Source organism: Dipodomys merriami, unplaced genomic scaffold (assembly GCF_024711535.1).
Source record: "Dipodomys merriami isolate MVZ:Mamm:240054 unplaced genomic scaffold, mDipMer1.0.p SCAF_67, whole genome shotgun sequence".
NCBI lineage: Eukaryota > Metazoa > Chordata > Mammalia > Rodentia > Heteromyidae > Dipodomys > Dipodomys merriami.
The window spans coordinates 616,718-637,859 of record NW_027206257.1 but is presented as its reverse complement, the minus strand read 5'-3'; the positions used below and the strand labels follow the sequence as shown (position 1 = coordinate 637,859).

Genomic DNA, 21,142 nt, shown 5'->3' with positions numbered 1-21,142 from the left:
TGAAAATGAACTTTACAACTTTGGTGGGGGGGGTGAGGAGGATTGGGTGGGGGGCGGGGGGAGCCTGAGAAGGGATGGGAAGGGTAAACAAAAGAGAAGGCTATATTGCTTGATAAGAAATGTACTCACTATTTGCCCATGTAATTGTAACCCCTCTACACAGTATGTTCACAATAAAAAATAAAAATTAAAAAAACTGATTATGATGCTACTTTGTTTGCAAAAACTATTTTAGGAAGGTGGAATTTTCCACTTAAATGGCAGAGGTTCACAGATTCTGCTGAAGAAACATGGTAGTACAATGTTTTAGACCTGCTACACCATGTCTTTGTTATCAGTATTGGTTTTATAAGTTCTCCCTATGCAGTTATGAAACTAGAATAATGCAGATCAAGAAGATTAAATAATGTTTCTTGGGGAAATGCTGTTTGAATTTTGCCCTCTGCCATTCAACCCATTATGCCCTCTAGGAATGTCCTATTTATCTGTGTACTCCTTGTCAAATTTTGAATACTTAATTACCTTGTAGGTTATTTTAGGTTGTTTTTTCCTCTAACAAATTTATGAAAGTGCACCTCATGTTCTTAAATGCTCCTCTAGTGCCTTCCTGACAACAGCACTCATGGTTAACCTGAAAATAAGTGAGCTATTTACATTGCCCCATCTCAATACTTGTTTCGAAAACTCCATAGTGTACAACTACTTATCTTGGGAACTTCGAGACAGCAGTGATCTTCTTTATATATGATGGAAATTTGTATCCCCTTCTGAGTAATATCTCTTCCATGAATATTCTACTCAGTTGCAACTGACTCAAATATCAAATAGACATCTTAAATTTAGAAATTGAAATGGAACTATTGATATATATGCTGGTAAACATGTAGCTATACCAATGATGTTCCACTTGCTACCTTACATAATGTCATTAACCTCCTTAAATGCTTTCTAATATAATCATCTCCATCTTTTTATAAATACCCTTATTTTCTATTAGAAAATCTATTACACTTTACTTTCAACATACTTCAAATCTCTCTAGCATGTCTTACATAAACTACTGAAATAGTTCCTGGTATCCATTTGCAGCCATTGTGAAATCATCCTTCAATATCTTATCCACAAAACAGAAATTGTATTGTGAAACTACATTATATAATACAATTGGAATTAATTTAAGATAATTTCTGAACTTCAAAGAAAAATGCTTACGACGTTTTTTAAAATTCATAATAAACGTGAATGATCAACCTGGCTTCTAACTACATTCCTGAGGATATTTTATACTGTACTCCATTAGATTGCTCTTGTGTAAGTCATCATATTGCTTCTTATCTGTATGGATTTACAGTTCATGCTTCATATGTTGCAGAAACAGTGGTAGAATATATTCAATATTTAGAAGGGTATTCTAATCCACCCATCAATATTTTAGTATTCTTTCATCTTACTTAGCTGTTCAGTAATGGTGAAAAAAACTCTTATAAAATAACATCCATTTGATTTATTTTTAAAAGTTGTTCACTCTAACTTCAACCCTGGAGTATAATAAAGACATTTATTTCCTACTTACAAGTGTAAGTCAAATTTAGCACAAGGTTAGAAGAAAATATTTTAAACAAATATCAGTGGTTGAAGTATGCTTTCTAGGACTTATCAGTGTCAAACTATGAATGCTGGAAGAAGCCAAGCCAATGGATTCTATAAGTAAAGTCCAATTTGACTGAACTTACTAGTTTATTATCAGAAACATGCCTAAGACACATTCCGCAAATCTCAGCCTCCTGAATAGTTAAGATCACATAATATTGTATTTTTTAAATGTAATTCTAATGCAAACTCAGAGGGGTATCAAGAGTAATGTCACAATATATAGGGTTTAAGTAATTAATTCAGTATAGTATTTTATAAAATGAAGAGGATTCTCTACAGAACCCCAAGATTCAACTTGAGACCTTTGATACATGGAAATATAAAATAATATATTGAAATGTTAAGCAATTTTACTTAAGACTGATAATTACAGAAAAATAAAAAAGTATGGGCTGGGAAGGTGGCTCAGTGGTAGAGCGCTTGCCTTGCATGCATGAAGCCCTGGGTGCGATTCCTCAGCACCACATAAGCAGAAAAAAATAAAAAAGCCAGAAGTGAAGCTGTGGCTCAAGTGGTAGAGTGCTAGCCTTGAGCTTAAGAGCTGAGGGACAGCGCCCAAGCCCAGAGTTCAGGCCCCACGACCGGACACCCCACCAAAAAAAGGTATGTAAATCTTAATATTTAGGGAAATTTCTCAGTATTTCTAATTACAACTATGAAAAACCAGAACAGCTATTATGGCAGTTTCTTATGGATAGGGATTTTGACAAATATCTCTAAATGTGAACAAAACTACCTTTGTTAATTCAGATAGATTGTAGTCAATTATTTGTCTTGTAATTCTTTCTGTTTTAGAAAACAACAAGTATAACAAACCCAACCAAGTAACAGAATGCGATTTTTTTTACTTCAACTGACATGAGTGTAATTCTGTTATATATTGTCCCATGTCAATTAATTTTTCCTTTCTCAGATAATAAATTGATACTACTTTTCCTCCTCTGAGGCATTCGACATTTTCGGTATGGAACATTCCTTTCAAAGAAGTGAGAAATTGCCCTGTGGCACACAAATTTTCAAAGTTTTTGGCTAGATAATACAGTTTCTAGTAGTTTCTTTTTTTCAAAATAATACATGTACACAAAAGACATTATTAATTGTGTGCATTTACAAGCTACAGATAATTTAAAAGTGGTATCTCTTTTGCAAAACCACATCTAGGTTTCAAAGTGATTGATTAAATTCTGCTGGGAATTTTTTTTTTTTTAATTAATTTATTTATTTATTTATTTTTAAATTGTATTTTATTTTATTTGAGAACATATTGTACAGAGGGGCTACAATTACATGGGCAGAATAATGCATACATTTCTTACCAAGCATTGCAGCCTCCTCCTTTGTTTACCCTTCACTTCCCTTCCCTGCCTCCCCCCTCCCCCCACCCAATTTTACCCCCCTCCCCCCACCCAATTATACCCCCCTCCCCCCCCCCCCCACACCGACATTGTAAAGCTGGTTTTGACATGACATTTTGTACTTCTCATTGTTGCAACAGGTCCACCTGAATCCTTAAACGACTTGTTTGTCCCCATCTCCTCCACATGATATACTGACATCAAATATAGTGAAAGCGGGGGTTACACTGTGGGGGAGGGACATACAAAGCAACAAAGAAATAATCTTATAAATGCATTAGAAACACATGCATGAAAGAAACGAAAACATTAAAATACATATTTAAGGGTTCATTTTCCTAACATCACATTATCTGGCCTTTTCCGCTTGACTCATACCTATACTAGATATTGCAAATAAGGGAGACCATGGGACCTATGCTTCTTTGGGCCTGGCTTACTTCACTTAATATAATTTTTTCCAAACCTTTCCATTTCCTAACAAATGGGGAAATGTCATTCTTTCTGATGGAGGCATAGAATTCCATTGTGTATATATACCACATTTTCTTGATCCATTCATCTACTGAGGGGCATCTGGGTTGGTTCCATATCTTAGCTATGGTAAATAATGCTGCAATAAACATAGTTGTGCTGGTAGCTTTAGTGTGGTTTTGTTTGTAAACATTTGGGTAAATGCCCAAAAGTGGGATTGCTGGATCATAGGGGAGATCTATGTGAAGTCTTTTGAGGAACCTCCATACTGCTTTCCAAAGTGGTTGAACAAGTTTACATTCCCACCAACAATGAAGTAAGGTTCCTTTCTGTCCACATCCCCTCCAGCATCTGTTGTTATTAGAGTTCTTGATTTTTGCTGTTCTAACTGGAGTGAGGTGATATCTCAAAAATATGGAACGCTTCACGAATTTGCGTGTCATCCTTGCGCAGGGGCCATGCTAATCTTCTCTGTATCGTTCCAATTTTAGTATATGTGTTGCCGAAGCGAACACTCTGCTGGGAATTTTGCAAAGCCGTACAGTCTGTAATCACATTTCACATTCCTCTGTTCAGGATGCCGGTGTGTTCATCTTCCTCGCAGAGCAAGCTGACTGGAAATAGGATCACGTCGGCACATTTTGAGATATATATTTTTTAGATTATTGTGTTTTGTACTCTCTTGTACCTGAACCTCTAAATCTTGCTGTTTTTACCACTTCTGTGATATAAAAATTTATGCCCCTATACACATTGTTAATATTCAACAAATAAGTAGTATTTGTCCTGCTATCATGAGCGACTTTGCTATTTATTTAAAAAGTATAAATAAGATGTGAACATTACTACGTGTCATACTGTGAAATTATGGCCCATAATTTCCCAGAATGAGAAAAACTGAATGCAAGACTAAGTACAAACACAGACACACACACACAAATATACATCCAAATATACTTTTGTCAGATGTATATTTTGGTAACATGCTTTCTTAGATTCATTTACGATTTTAGTAATATTCTCTTCTTTCTTTTCCCTCTCGTTCTATCTCCCTCTGTCTCCTTTGACCACTTGCTCAAGTTGTATAAATAGGCAACTTACTATTAACAAAGGCTTTAAGAACAATGAACCTTTCTCTTTTTTAAAAATAGTGCTGGAAAGAAAAATACCTACATGTGGAAGATGAACTAGACTATTATGCCACTCAATAATTAAATGTAAGATATTAAACTGTTAAACTAATAGTCAAAAATAAAATAGAAAGCTGGGTGCTAGTGACTCATGTTTGTAACCCTAGCTACTCAGGAGGCTGAGATCTGAGGATCAGGGTTCAAAAGCCAGCCCAGGCAGGAAAGTCTTTGAGTTTCTTAGTTCCAGTTAACCATCAGAAACAGGGAAGTGGTGCTGTGGCTCATGTGGTAGAGTGCTCTCCTTGAACTGAGGGACAGGGTGCAGCCCCAGAGTTCAAGCCCCACTATTGACCAAAAAATTAAAATAAATAAATAAATAAATGGGACATGTTTCTGATGATCAAAATTTTCATGTGTGGCTCCATGTTGTTGTTTTCTTTTCTAATACCCCAAAACCACTGGAATAAAAAAGCAAAGAGATCATTTTAAGGGAAAGAGCTTACATACAGCCAAACATAATGAACCCAAGGAAGAAGCCCGCATATTTTCAGCCTGTGTTTTTGCTTTTCTGTGAACCCGTAAGAATGAGATTGCTTACCTTCTGCTCTGCATTGTTTATGATGAGACTCATTTGCAGATCTTATTAAGATCTTCATATCGTGACAGGAAAATGTGTTTGTTCTTGTGGATTTTCAAAGTTTTCTGTTTGCCTTTGGAAATTAACACATTATTTCTATATTGTGGCTTTCCTTGAATTTATCCTATCCTCAGAAATTTTCAATAATTTGGCAGTTTCAGTCATTATTTTTTCAAATGTTCTATCAGCTTATGTTCTATCTTCTTTTCCTTCTTTTTATTCAATATGAATAAATTGCCTTGATTCTGCCATATATTTTTAGGCAAATTAGCGGGGGGGTTTTGTTCATTTAACTAATCAGTTACTAAAGTTGTGCAAATTTTCTTAAATATGTTTTTTATTGTGAAAATACTGTACAGAGGGGTTACAATTACATGAGCAAGGTAATGAGTACATTTCTTATCAAGCATTGTTGCCTCCTCCTTTGTTTTCCCCTACTATCCCTCCCTCCCACCTCCACACCTAGAGTCCTCTCCTCCTTGTTCCCCCCAAAGTTGTAAAGTTCTTTTTTCACCATTGCGTCTTGTACATCTCATTGTTGCAATGGATCCACCTGTATCCCTATTTAAACATTTTTTCCCTTCCCCTCCCCAAATTATACCAGCATCCAATACAGTGAAACTAGGCTTATACCATGGGGGAGGGACATACAAAGCAACAAAAAAAACACGTGGTACCTTATACATACGTTAGAAACAATAGCAAGACAGAAAAAAACTTGTGTCCTTATCTTGGGGTTCATTTCACTTAACATAATGTTATTTGATCTTTTCTGCTTGTCTCAGATATATATGCAATTGTCATTGCTTGACTAAAGAATGCTCAAAGGTGAAGGACTCTTTGCCCAAAACAATATCTGTGTGACATCAAGTAAAAAAATCCTCTTGAAAAGAAAGGATTTCACAGGAATATCAGACAAGCCAAATAATAACAACTGACATGGAGTTTCCAGACAGACCAGATAATGACAACTTGCTAGAACTCTTTCTTTGCCACCCACGGTGGCTATGCTTTCCTGTGGCTGTCATTTGCTGGTTCTCACAGCTATTGCAGTGCAAGAGCTGTTGGTTTCCAAGACTAACTTGAATTTGGACATCACAGGATGGAATCAGGACAAGTTCAAGGGCCAAAAAGTTTGTTGCTCTTACTTAAATTCAGTCTTTTTGGTGAATAAAAAATGAATACACTCTAGGCTGTTGCATACATTTAATTCAAGTTTTATAATTCAAAAAACATTGTTTCTGACACTTTTTCCTCCAGTTTTTTTTTCTTTTCTTTTCCTCTTTTATTCAGTAATGGATTTCCAGGTGGCCTTACTTTACCATTTAAAAATTGTATTTGAAAACCATTTGTTAAGGAATTTTCTTTTAGTTAGAGTTAATTTTAACCCTACAGCACATTAAGTAGCAGTGCTTTACAAAGTTACTTTTGGTGGAGTGATAACTAAGTGGAAACGTTTACTTTTCATCCTTTAACGTTTAATTCTCACACTTCTTATAAGCCTGATGGTACGGATCCTATCAATGAAATGAAAGCCTAAATCCCCTCTCATCCTCAGTTGTCAGGACAAGCTAAGAGGGAGATAATTGTCAGGTAGAAGAAGAGTTCCTTATTGTTTTCAGGCTTATTTTGTGTGTGTGTGAGAATACAGTACAGCAGAGTTACAATTACCTGGGCAAGATAACGAGTACATTTGCTATGAAGCATTGTCGCCTCCTTGTTGTTTCCCCTTCCTATCCCTTCCTATCCTGCCCACTCTTCCCACCATATCATCCCCCCACGCCCACCAAGGTTGTTAAGTTCGTTTTTTGACATAATAACTTGTACTTCTCATTGTTGAAATGGGTCCACATGTATCCCTAGTTAAACGATTTGTTTTTTTCCCTTCCCCTCCACAAATAAAACCAACATCAAAAACGCTGAAAGTATGGGTTATACTGTAGGGGAGGGACATACAAAGAAACATGGAAATCATCTTACAAATATGGTAGAAACAATTACATGAAAGGAAAAACAAAAACAAAAAAAGTTTGAATACTTATCTTGGGTTTCATTCCCCTAACATCAACTTATCTGATCTTTTCTACTTGACTTAGACATATACTAGTTAGTGCAAATGAGGGAAACCATGGGACCTATGTTTCTTTGGGTCTGCTTACTTCACTTATTATAATTTTTTCCAAGTCTTTCCATTTCCTAACAAATGGGGCAATGTCCTTCTTTCTGATGGAGGCATAGAATTCCATTGTGTATGCTTTCAAAGCTCTGAAATCCTTGAAATAATCTGTTTAATCTTCTAGAAATATTTAGAGAAAAAGGGATGCTAAAGTATATGGTTGGATGACACAAATGACTTATTAAAAATTCTTATTATGTCTCTCATTTGACAATAAGTAAAGCTTATTTTACTCATTAAAAGTTTGGGTGAAATTTTCTGAGCACTGTAGAGAAGAAAGATGTATGTTCACATATATACATAAATACACATATACAAGCATGTGCAGCTGTGTATAACACATAAACACATGTATATGTGCATATCTGTATATACGTACATATGTGTGTATGAATATGTATGCATGTGAACATGAGAATAAATGCTCAGGGACTGAAAATTTCTGACTTAGACACAGAAAAAGAAAAGCATAAAATACATCAAGAAGTTAATTATCCTCACCTGTGGTGATATTATTTGTAATTAACTTTATTCATGCAACAAAATTGTATATATCTTATGACCTGAAATAATATTTTTATAGTGATTAACAAAAAGGTGAATGAAGACATAAATGTGCATTGGGCTAGGAAGAAATTTCATGACTTCTTTCCAGAGAAAAGAAATAACTAATTCTGTCATGTAATTCAGCTTTCACATGCATTTATTATTTTTGCATGCGCTAAGCACTCACATGTGTTATTTATTCTGATAACTACTACTATCTAAATTTAAAATCAGAGCATACATGATTACCTATCTAGAGATTAAAAACATATACAATTTACCTGAAATATACAGGTAAATGTATATTTAGCAGTTGTTTTAATTAGAAGTAATTATCATAAGAAACTTTGTTATCTTTCTATCACCTGGTAACCAGAAAATGTATTGTTATTTACTGTGAAAAAACACCAAAGGTAGTTCATTAAAGCAACTCGAGGAAATATATTTTTATTTTGCTTCATGGTTAGGACATATAACCAACCACCAGAGATAGAGGAAATCTTAAAAGAAGTCAAACTAAATATTACTAATGAGAAATTGTATCACAGTATTATTTTTAATGGGGATTGAGCTCAACTAAGCTCCTTTATCCCCTGAGGGACAACAAAAACTACCAGTTCTAGCTTTAAAGCTATTTTCCACCTTCAACTTCAAAGCCCTCACTTTTACACAACTAAAAAAAGTAGTTTTTTGGTTAACTATCAAATTTTTATTGTATATTTTAAAAATATTAAAATGTTACTCATGTAACCTTCTAAAATTTCTAGGACACTTGCTAGATTTTTTTTTTTACTTCAGTGATTTCTAATAAAAAATTAAGCACCTATAGAGTAAATAAAGAACCATTTGGAGAACTGTGCATGTCAGTGAACTGATTATAGTGGCCCAAACTAAGAGTTTTAAATGAAGATACACTTGTGTTCATTCATTCATCTGAACAAAAAGAAAAAAATCAATAGAAAAGAAAACATTATAACTCAACAAAGTGGCCACAGGTAGCAAAGTCAATATTTTGAAAGTTTAATGCTGGCAAAGGTAGTTACTTTCTCTTAAGATTTAAGGAGTTCAAAAGTTTTACAAATTATTCTAAATGTGAACATTTAAACACTTAAAAATGAGCTTCCTTTTATTTAGGAGTTCAAATCAATGCAACTTTGTGCTGTTGGATGTGGGAATATTAATAAGGAGGAAGTAATTAAATATGAAGCTGAGAGTGGAGTTATAGGTCAACTGAAATCATTATGGTTTCACTCAAAATATTCAGTTTTTCTTTGTTTTATTTTTGTTGTTGTTTTTCTTTTTTGCAATGCTAGAGCTTGACTCCAGACCCTGGCTCCACTTTTGGTGGTTATTTAGAGTCAAGACTTTAACTGACTTTCCTGTTCAGGTGGCTTCGAACTACTATCCTCAGATCTCAGTCTTGTGAGCAGCTAAGATTTTTGTTGTTGGTGGTGGTGGTCATGAGACTTGAACTCTGGGCTTGGGCGCTGTCCCTGCGCTCTTCAGCTCAGGGTGTGCACTGTACCACTTGAGCCACAGTGCCCGTTCCAGTTTTCTAGTGGTTTATTGGAGATAAGAGTCTCACAGACTTTCCTCCGTGGGCTGGCTTTGAACCGTGATCCTCAGATCTCAGCTTCCTGAGTAGCTAGGGTTATAGGCGTGAGCCACTGGCGCCCGGTGCAAACATTGTTTTGAAGCTCCATTTGTTTCCACAGAATAGCTCCTTTACACTAAGATTTACTGTCAAAAATTTATTAAGCTTTGTTTACAGAGACTCTTTCTGAAAAATGTTTCATATATCAGTGGGAAAGCAGAATATAACCCTAGTGTAACAAAGTACTAATAAAATAACATAGACATCCCTCCAAAAATCAGCATATTCATGATAAAAACATAATATAAAAATAGAGGCTCAATGTCTTGGTCAGAAAAACTCAATCTAAATTTAAACATACTCTAGAGAATGACTAAAACTAAAAAGTTTCATACCAAACTTTAAGAAAGATAGCAAAAGAATCTATGATAATTTGTTAATGAGAGGATGGAATTTTATTACCCTCTGGAAAAACATTTGACAATTTCTCACAAATTGAACTTATGCTCATCAAATGATTCTGTTATTAATTCCCTAAGTTATGAGTGAAGAGAAACATAAACATATCTCCGTGAAAATTATTGAAAGAAAACTGTAAAAAAGATTACTTATAATAATGAGGGAAAACTAATTTTCTTCAGAGGCATAGATATATGCACACAATTTAGTTGACTAGTGTATAGTATGCGCAGATGTGAAAGTGAATGGAGGTAATCTTCTAAAAATAATAGAAAATTTAGCAATATAGAATTGAACAAAATGACTATCAGGAATGTGAAACAAAAGATGGAATGGGATGTTCTGTGTGAGCTGGGTGACTGGTAAGAGAGGTTGGATGAATGAATAAAATGAATAGAGAATGAACACATACAGTGTGCTCAATGCACATACTGTGATTTAAAAAATAAGTTGGAAATGGGAAGTGAGCCTGGAAAAGGGGCCAGATGTGTTGGGGAAGAATGGTGGAAAGGGTGACTCTGGTTAAAGAAACATTGAACACAGATGAACATGTTAAATTGTGACCTCGTCCCCACCCAGCACACCATATTGAAATTAAGAATAATAAATAAAAATGAAAATTGCACCCAAAATTGGTAAACAATGTAAAATTGAGAAAACCTAATAATTCTTAATGAAAGAAATGAAAAAATACATTTAGAAACCCGAAACATTACTGTTCATGAAAGAAGACTGATTTATAAGAGTAAATCACTATGATTCCATTTATGTGAAGTACAAGAGTAAAATATAATCTATAGTGGTAGAGTGTTGTTGACACACTAGGGATGTTAGACGATTTCTGTGCAAGCAATATGAAGGAACTATAGGAGGTGATCTTTATATAACTTTGACAAAAGGTAAGAAATCATACAGGTTCAGTAGTTGCATTTGTTTATCATTACCTAAAACAATTCATTCAAAAATGACAATTGCCAGTCAACCCAACATACGAAGTTTAGGATAATGACTTTGTCTGATTTTAGTATTCTTTAATCCACATTTACTTTTTCCCCTTCCATTGTTGCCCTTTGTCTTTTAAAGGCAAATATGCCTATTCTTTCTCTATTATGGGGGAATATAATTATAAAACATTTCTACCACACCTTGAAAACATTACAGGATGGAAGAGGAGAAACTTCAGGGCTCCTTGGCATAGGCAAACATTTTCTTTATAAAGACTCAGACACAGAACAAATCAAAGAAAGGGTGGACAAATGTGATTGCATAAAACTGCAGAGCTTCTGCGTGGCAAAGGACATAGCTAGCAAGATCAGTAGAAAGCCCACAGATTGAGAGAAAATCTTTACTAGCCACACATCAGACAAGGGCCTCATATATAAAACATACTTAGAACTCAAAAAATGAAATAGAAGATGCAACCCAAAAATTCATATGGAACAATAAAAGACCCGGAATAGGAAAAAAACAATCCTTAACAGAAAGAATAGTGCTGGAAGAATATCAATACCAAATTTTCAGTCTACGAAAAAGCCATAGCAATCAAAACAGCTTGGTACTGGCACAAGAACAGACCTGAGGACCAATGGAATAGAATTGAAGAAACAGCAGTGAAACCACAGACATATAGCCACCTAATCTTCGATAAAAGAGCTAAAAAAATAAATGGAAGAAAGAAAGCCAGTTTAGTGAATGGTGCAGGCAAAATTCGTTAAACACCTGCAGAAAACTAAATCTAGATCTATATGTATCACCCTGCACCATAATCAACTTCAAATGGATCAAAGACCTCGATGTCAAAGTAGACACCTGAAAATATTACAGGAAGCAATAGGAGGAACTCTAGGGCTCCTTGGCACAGGGTGAAATTTTCTTAATAAAAGAAATCTAATAACAACAGATGTTGGAGGGGATGCATTGTTGGTGGAAGTGTAAACTTCTTCAGCCACTTTGGAAAGCAGTATGGAGGTTCCTCAAAAGACTTCACATAGAGATCCCCTATGACCCAGCAATCCCGTTTCTGGGAATTTACCCAAATGATCACAAACAAGGCCATACTAAAGCTACCAGCACAACTATATTTATTGCAGCATTATTTACCATAGCTAAGATATGGAGCCAATTCAGATGCCCCTCAGTAGATGAATGGATCAAGAAAATGTGATACACACACACACACACACACACACACACACACACCAATATATTAGTGTGTGTGTGTGTGTGTGTGTGTGTGTGTGTGTGTGTGTGTGTGTGTGTGTGTGTGTGTGTGTGTGTGTATGCAATGGAATTCTATGCTTCCATCAGAAAGAATGACACCTTCCCATTTGTTAGGAAATGGGAAGACTTGGAAAAAATCAAATTAAGTGAAGTAAGCCAGACTCAAAGAAATATGGGTCCCATAGTTTTCCTTATTTTCAATAATTTAGTATACATTTATGATAATTTTATCAGATGGACAGAAGAGCTCAAAAGCTATGTACATATCACCCATATAAGATGATGGGAAGTGAAATGAACCCCTAAAGTTACGGACACAAGCGGTTTTTCTATTGTTGTTTTTTAATGAACTATGTGATTTTTTGTTTCTTTTTTATGTTCTTTTCCCTATGGTATATCCTGTGTTGTCACTGAATTTGATTTTGGTACGCTGAATCTTTTTTTATTGTACAATTAAAAAAATTTTATTGTTAAGATGTTGTACATGAATAAGGCAATTAGTACATTACTTGTCGATCATTGTTACCCCTTCTCTTCCTTGTTGTTGCCCCTTATCCTTTCCCTCCCCTACCTCCCACACTCCTATCCGCCCTCCCCTCCCTTGATGCATTTTGTATATGCATTTATCTAATTTGGGGAGGAGAAGGGGAATGCTGAAACATGTACACAGGATGATCCATTGCAACAATGATACAAGACACAACGTTAAAAATGAACTTTACAACCGCAGATGGGGAGGTGTTGGGGGAAGTGGGGGTTGGAGATTGCAGGAGGCAGGGGAGGGAAGGGATAGTAGGAGAAAACTAAAGGAGTGGTAACAATGCTGGACAAGAAATGTACTCATTACCTTACTTGTGTAACTGTAACTCTTTTGTACAGCATATTTACAATAACATAAAATTTAAAAAAAAAACAAATAATTTTGTCATAGGAATGAGTCAGATAATCAGTGTGAAAATGAGGTAACATAGTTTGGTTGTCTGAAAAGAAGCATGGCTATGAATATTTAAATATGCCTGCTGAATATGTAATGAGATAAAAAGCCAAGGAAAGCTATCATTTGCTCATATTGGGGCTTGAACTCAGGGCCTTGCGTTCTTGATTTGCCATTTTGCTCAGAGCTTTTTTGCTCTACTTTTAAGACACACATTTTCCTCTAGCTTCTTGATCTGATGGAGGCAAGAATGTCTCTTATTTGCCTGCTGGGGCTGGTTTTGAACTTTAGTCCTCAAATCTCAGCTTCTTGAGTAGCTAGGATTACACAGCTGGTTAAGAAGCCTAATTTTTCTTCACACCTGAATCAGAGACATAAATGATCTGAGCCAATATTGTTTGGTAAGATTTTTTCCCATACAATTCCTTTCTAATCCACACCTATTATCTCCTTTATAATCTATTACTTTCAGAGTTAACTTCATAAACTTATTCATTTGTATTGAGTCATCCAGGAAGAGCAATTTTGTATTTCCATTTCATTTCTCTGATTCTTTTCTGGATTATCTGTTAATGCAAGTTCTGATGTATTGAAAGCACAAGTATGAATTTCTAAGTTATTTTGTATTGTCACATCAACATGTACATAGGAACAGAGAAGAACCTTGGGTATAGAATGGATTGTAATGCCAGTCAATTACCCAAGCCTAGAACACATATGACCAGTTTGTCCCTTAAATTCTATCCATCTGACAGAAGTTAACCTAGGAGGGAAAACCTCAACAAAACATGAAACTTTGGTTGAGTTGATCACCTTGCAGACTTCCAAGTCTGAATCTGCCCCACACTTGCTCCATCCATTTATTTTATGTGGCCTCTGGTTTACATACTGTCATATTTGGGAAAGCTAAGCTCTTCCAGTCATCTAATTGCAGTGCTTATTTTCTTGATTTAGTTAACAAAATTCCAGTGAATGATGCTAAAATTTCTCACCTTGAGTTTTGTTTTGCCAGAACACTCATGGTAATTAAGATTGTGCCAATTTTTCAACAAAATCATCCTCTCTACGGAAGCTTATCATCATTTATTGTTATTGCTTATCATTATTTATTGTGCTTTAGCCCATACCTAGTTCAGAGGAACTGAATGTTAAAATTCAGCAGGTCTCAGATATCAAGAAATGCTCATGTATACAGGCTACAAATATGAACCTACTGTTTGGTCATTACTGTCTATTTGAAGATGAAATTAATCATAAGTTTTTTTTATGGTGAAAATACTGTACAAAGGGGTTACAGTTACATGAGCAAGGTAATGAGTACATTTCTTATCAAGCATTATTGCCTCCTCCTTTGATTTTCCCCTCATGCCTTTCAAAATTTTGCCCCGGTAGTCCAAAACAACTTGTTTACTCTACTTACATTAATGGAATATGTACAACTAACTTACATAGATCAAACAAATGATGCCTGGTGTTAGTGGTTTTAGTCTTGTCATGCTAATTATGAGGCATCTGTCTTGCTCCTTTCTCTTGAACAAGGTAAGAACCACTTTCATTAGTCCACTATATAAATTATAAATCTGTATATTTGTCTTATTTCTACATGTTTGGCTTATTTCTTAAACTTCACCTATAGTGATTATAAGACATATGATCAGTAGTGAATGTAACCCTAGTTTTTACATTGTTAACATGTCATTTTACCATCCTCATACCAGACAAAGTATGCACAAAACACGGTAATAAATTAAAAACTACATTGGTATGTAAGAAATATGGAATAAGAATAGAGTATTTGGTGGAAGTACTTAGTAGAGAACCTATCACAGAAGAGATTTAATTAGTTGATTGAGTTAAAAGGCATCGAAACTTCAGTCTGAAGCCTATTCTATTTAACACTACTCTTCCCAACACTGAAATATCAAAGAAAATTTAAAAAAATTAATCATTTTTGTCATGTTTAAGAAAATATGAAGAAAGTATTAAAGTATTAGAGGGGCCTAGTTAGATCAACATATTCATTTCTAACTCTCTTAGGATATAGGAACATATATACATATATTAATTAACTATAAAAGAACTAAAAGAGAAGAACAAATATATACTTCATAAAATATATGCATATACTTTATATACAGGACACACACACCATATATATATATGTATATATATATATATACATATATACATATATATATATATATATATATATATTCCCACTGACAGTAGTTAACAAATGTAGAAATTACTTGATTCATTTAGCAAAACAGTTAATAGAGCTCTCGAAAAGTTTTCATTAAGTTTATTGGTTTTTGAAATTTGGTTCTTCAAATTTTGGAAATATAGCAAAAGCTTAAAGTGAAATAATCCTACGTTTCTTAATTTAAGTAACAAGTGACCTATGTATGTTAACACAGCCCCCCTGTATTTCTGGAACAAAGCTAACTTCCTCACGGTATATGTTGCATTTAATGGGATGTTGAATTTGGTTTGCAAGGACTGCATTGGGGATTTTTACCCTTGTTATAGTTCTAAAGACTTAATTTGTGATATAGAATGTGATCCACTTTCATGAAAGTTGCACAGTCTGTTGAGAAAGAATTGCATTTGTCATTGGTTGGAATACTCTGCAGATTTTGTTAAGTACATTTTTTTATGTATTTTAACTCTGAGATTTTTTTTAGCCTGGGTGATCTATTGATGTGACTTATTGAAGTCACACAGTATTATTTAATTTGGATCTATCTGTCTGCTATGGCCACTAGTATTTATCTTATGAAATTGGGTGCACCAACATTCAATGCATATATGTTTACAATCACTATATGTCTTCTTGATGAGTTTTCTGCCCTTTAATAATAAGTAGTGACCTTCTTTAACTTTTCTTGTGAATTTGGACATCAGAATGCTTTGTGAGATATGAGCACAGCCGTTGTCTGCTTGCATTATTTTATATAACATTTGCTTGGAAAATCATTCCCATTCTTTCACACTCAGTCTGCATATGCTAGCAAGGTGAGTTCTTAGCTGAAAACAAAACATTGGACCTCATTTTTAATACAGTAAGTTAGTCTGTATCTTTTAATTGGAATATTCAGATTGTTCATATATTATTGAATGTATCAGTACTTGTGGTTTTGTTTTTGGAGATTGTTGAATACACAATTTTTGTCCATTAGTTACCTGAGAGATTTGATGATTTGCTGAATAAATTATATTTCATGGGTTTTATCTAATTCTCCTTTCTGTCTTTATTCTCTTTCGTGTCTCTCATGATTAAAAATCACAATTTCTTTTCTCTTTTCTGGATATATTACATTTCAAGTAACATGAAAAGATGTTCTTCCATTAAGGGATATTTAACCACATTTTGCAAATATTGACATTACATACAACAGGTAACTCTGAAATAACTTTGAACTAGCACTAATTTTTAGGGAAATCATAAGTAAAAATTACAGCCATATTTGTATGTCTGGGAGAATCAGAAAAGATGACTCTATGGCCTGGTGTATATATCAGAACTCTTCATTAGTTATTGTCATACCTATATATTATGCTACACAAATAGTCTAAGCTTGCTCTGGTAGTTCAAGAATGAACCAGATAGATTTTTCTTCCTTTAAGGTCCCATGGCATTTATAGCCTAGTAGGAAACATAAATGCCTTGCATATAATGGTAAAAACTTTTAACAAATTACAGGATAGTCAATATGTATTATTTTCAAAATAAATGTAATAAATATTTCATATATTTAATCTGGTTAAGTCACAACATATAGAATATGTAACAATAAAAAGGAAGAAATAAAATCAGAGATTTAACCACCCAAAATGGGACTATAAGTACTTCAAGCACTGTGAACACAGAAATGAATGCGAAAAGACATGTAAGGAGTAATCTAAAAATCAAATATGTGCTAGTTTAACGCCCCTTCACTCTTCCGCATGGGTCAAAGGGTTTGAACTCAGAGCCTGGGCACTATCCCTGAGCCTCTTTGTGTTCAAAGCTTGCATTCTTTCATTTCAGCCAAAGTGTCACTTTCAGCTCTTTCTGAATGGTTTATTGGATATGAGGCACATGGGGACATTTTCCTGCCAGGGCTGGCATCAAACCATGATCCTCAGATCTCAGCCTTCTGAGTAGCTAGGATTACAGGCATAAGCCACAGGCATCCGGTTCTAGTTTAAAGTTTTTAATTAAAATAGATTTTCTAATAGGTAGAGCAAAGGAGTTTGAGAACAGTGCATATATTTAAATACTTGGAAGCTAGTGAATGATTTCTACCAAAGCAATGATGAACCTCTTTACTGCCTTTTACATTATATTATACAAAGGCTTGCATTACTCTTACCTTGTGAAAATTATAATTGCATTACAGTCTGAGACTTTAGTGCCATTTAAGCAAATTAAACTGACTGACTTCAATGGATTCAAACAGCAAAAATATGTGCTTGTGGGTGAGCTTACATTAGAATTCAAAGGCTCATCACTTGCATTTCCTACCCCTGAGAAATCTGTTCTGCAAAAGAAAATGCATTGTTTGTGTCCTGTTTTTCTAGGATTATTGCTTCCTTTTAAGGAAGTCAAGGAAACTTGTCCAATTTATAAAGGTTATCTGACTGTTAAAGCACCACTTTCAACATGTGCTGAATGTGCTAATAGAAATTATCCCTGACAGAATTTTCCACAGGCCGTAAAATACAAAACACAGAAATAACTGATTAGTCACCATGACAGAATGAACACCAGAGAATGACTTTTCTTTGCATATCATTTAAAAAATCAATTAGAAGGGCACAGAGGGATCAATATTATTTAGTGAAAGATAACCAAGAAAAAGAGCACAAACATTTCATTTACCTCTCCTTATATTTTTTCTAGTTTGCCTGATAACCTGGGAGCAGGACTTAATAAAAAGCAGAAATAAAAGTCTCTCTCCACTGTGAGAATTGCCCTTTTTGTTTCTTTTCAGATTCATGAAGCTATCAGATCCAATCATCAATGAAAAGGTACTTCATTGGTCCATAGTGATATTTTGATAATTCAAAATTTGTGGACAATACACTAAAAAAGGATTTTCTCCCTTCTGTCCTTCTTTATCCTTTTGCCTACAATTTATTATTAGTTTTGTTTTCTAGTTTTGTGATTGACTGTAAAATATCAAGCCCAGTATTTGATATTATTTTGTGACCTATGAATGCCACCTGGTAAGATATGGAATCTGTGTTTAAAAGTTCCTGATGTGAATTCATTTTGTAATTTCTCATTGTTTCAAGGATCCCACAAATATGTTTTCAATTTTTAAGTTATGGGATATACTTTCATAAAACTTTATTCAGGAAGTAAATGTATATCTTTAAGGAATATCATTAAACTAGTATGGAAATGAGGTCATTTGGTCTTGTGTGCAAAACTTAGCATCTACATTTTGAAATATTCTTTGACAAGAGGATTTGGATTTGATTTTGATGTGCTACAATATTTTGATCAAAGACACTAAAAAACTGCTGGGTGTTATAATTCCAGCTTGTCCATGAGACTTTTTTTTTGTCGGTCATGGGGCTTGACCTCGGAACTCTGGGCTTGGGCTCTATCTCTCAGCTCTTCAGTTAAAGGCGAGCACTCTACCACTTGAGCCACAGCTCCACTTCCAGTTTTCTGGGGGTTTATTGGAGATAAGTGTCTCACGGACTTTTCTGCCTGGACTGGCTTTGATCTGTGATCCTCAGATCTCAGCCTCCTGAGTAGCTAGGATTACAGGCGTGCACCACCGGCACCCTGCTTCCATGAGACTTTTAGCTCCAAGTTATGAACAAAAATATGGAGAGGAATATGTGGCTCAAACAGTAGAATGTCAGCCTTGAATACAAGAGTGAAATCAAAGTGCCAAACCCTGAGTTCAAGCCCTACTACAAAAGCACATATGAAGAAAACAAAAGACATGCTAAACTGACATCGGTATTCCCTTGTTCAATTCAGCACGATGTATAGTAGCCAAGAAAGCCAATCTAAGGTTCTACAAGCAGATGAAGTAATATAAAAATATCACCTATATGTTTTTATACATATGTGTATATGTGTATATGATACTACTCAGTTATAAACAATAGTGAGAGCTTAGTGGTAGAGTGCTTACTTTGCATGCATGAAGCCCTGGGTTCAATTCCTCAGTATCACATAAACAGAAAAAAAGCCATAAGTGGGACTGTGGCTCAAGTGGTAGAGTGTTAGCCTTGAGCACAGAGAGGCTCAGGGACATAGCCCAGGCCCTGAGTTCAAGCCCCAGGACTGGCCAAAAAACAAAAACAAAAAACAAGAAAAAACCAAAAATGAAATCTTGTCATTTGTTGAAATGTAAATGAAAGTATAATTCATTATGTTAGAGCAAAGATAACCTCTGCAAAGGAAAGCAAGTATCTGATCTCATAGATAACTGTGATTGCATAGAAGCTGAGAGGAGAATGGTGGTTGCCAGAGGCTGGTGAGACTATAGCAGTAGTACAATTTGGAAAGGTTGATGATCAGGGACATAGCTACAGTAAGACTGGAGTAAACAGCTCTGCTGTGCTATTGCATAATAGGCTGACTGTAGATAATTACTAATAATACAAGGGCAAAAACAAATCGTTTAACTAGGGATACAGGTGGACCCATTGCAACAATGAGATGTACAAGTCATTATGTCGATAAACGAAATTTACAACTTTAGTGAGGGGTGGGGGGAGTATTTGGGGGGGAGGAGGGGAAGGGATGGGAAGGGGAAACAAAGAGGAGGCAACAATGCTTGATAAGAAATGTACTCGTTATCTTGCCCATGTATTTGTAACTCCTCTGTACAATAAAAATTAAAATAAAAATAAAAAGTTTTGAAGGGTTTCATCACAAAGAAATAAAATATGCTTGAGGACAGTTTAACTTAACTTAAAAATTTCACAATTGCTGCATGTGTTAAAATGGCATGCAGAATTTCATGAAAATGTATAATTATTACTTTTTCTAAATCAGTTAAAAGTAATTTAATAGCAAATTTCACAGGGCTCATTCATCCCTTATTCTTATCTACTCAGGATGCTGAGGGCTACCCCTGTCCCCTAGTGTCTTTAGAAACTAGAAACCTCTCTTTTACAAGTAAAAATTAGAGGTCTTAATTATATCATACTCTCCCATAATCCCAGCAGTACTTTCTCAGCAGCTTTAATTGATTCAGTTGGATGGAGTTCCATGTATCTTCCGCTATTGACATACTCTGGTATTGCAATGATTTCAAATTCATATGGTGGAAATGTCCTTTGACAGATCTTACCTATATTAAAAGTTGTAGACTCAGGGGCTTAAAAATAACTTTTCTTGTCTCACTGCTTTTAAGAATTCAATATGATACTGAATAAGAGTTTGGAAAGCAGAAACTCTTGACTTATTTCTGACTATAGAGAAAATCATTTTATGTTTTCCATGTTTAGTATAACTAGGGAATAAAAGTTTATAGAATATTCTTTTATAATGATGACATAGATTCTTTACTATCCTATTTTCCTGAGAGATTTCATCAGGAATTAGTATTGAAATTTGTCGAAGTACTTTTCTACCTCAACTAACAGGATTATGTGATTCTTTCCTTGATTTGGCTTATGGGATATATTGCATTTATTGAACCGGGTTAAGTTGAGCCATGTCTGTAGTGATAGAATAATATTAATTTTCAGCCTGGAACTGGTGGCTCATGTCTGTAATTCTAGCTACTCAGGTCATCTGGGGATCGTGGTTCAAATCCAGTCTGGGCAGGAAAGTCCATGAGATTCTTATCTTTGACCCACGAGAAAACTGGAAGTGGCTCTGTGGCTCAAGTGGTAGGGCGCTCACTTGGAGCTGAAGAGCTCAGGGACAGTGCCCAGGTCCAAAATTCAAGCCCCATGAATGACAAAAGATAATTAATAACAGTAATATCAATTTGATCACGGTG

General features: G+C 34.9%; 1 non-coding gene across 1 annotated transcript; it reads right to left on the bottom strand.

Annotated features, from left to right (window-relative positions):
- Positions 1 to 3,890: 3,890 nt before the first annotated feature.
- On the bottom strand, positions 3,891 to 3,997 carry LOC138815802 (U6 spliceosomal RNA). Its single transcript, XR_011368488.1, has one exon. It is a non-coding gene; the product is annotated as a U6 spliceosomal RNA (small nuclear RNA).
- Between the last annotated feature and the right edge of the window lie 17,145 nt (positions 3,998 to 21,142).